This window comes from Penaeus monodon, chromosome 23 (assembly GCF_015228065.2).
Source record: "Penaeus monodon isolate SGIC_2016 chromosome 23, NSTDA_Pmon_1, whole genome shotgun sequence".
Lineage (NCBI taxonomy): Eukaryota > Metazoa > Arthropoda > Malacostraca > Decapoda > Penaeidae > Penaeus > Penaeus monodon.
The window spans coordinates 33,563,844-33,564,377 of record NC_051408.1 but is presented as its reverse complement, the minus strand read 5'-3'; the positions used below and the strand labels follow the sequence as shown (position 1 = coordinate 33,564,377).

General features: G+C 33.5%; 1 protein-coding gene across 1 annotated transcript in view; it reads left to right on the top strand.

Annotated features, from left to right (window-relative positions):
* Positions 1 to 534, top strand: part of LOC119587934 — a 36,665-nt gene that overhangs the window by 13,595 nt on the left and 22,536 nt on the right.

Here is a 534-nt window from a genome sequence, read left to right as displayed (position 1 = left end):
ATCATAATATCTTTGATTAAAGCAGTTGATTGATTTTTATGAAATATTGATGTTGCTTGTCATTTGTCCATGGTAAATATTTTTTTTGCTTTGTGATTAAGAAATATGCTGTACATAATCCTTAACAATGCTTACAGGTGTTTCACATATCGTACTGGCCACTTGCTATTCATGGTTAGCCACTGGAGGGGAAAATTAGAAGCACTGCTAACATATAGTTCCCCCAGTGTCTAAGATTTTGGCAACAACATAGGCAATTTACTAGGAAGTAAGGTTAGAAAGTGACTTTATGCCTACTTTTAAAGGCTTTTAAGGGCTTGCTTGATAACCACAGGCTTGGCCAAACAAGGAGTCAAATAATTGATAGTTTTTCTTTTATTTTTGTTTAACACATTTACCTACTTTTAGGATGTTTGCAAGATTCAGTGATATTACATATAGCAGAGCTGCATATTACCCCATTTATACTTCTATAGTTATGAGTTATATATGTTACTTAGCAGCCACAGTAATGTACCATGAATGAGTTCATAC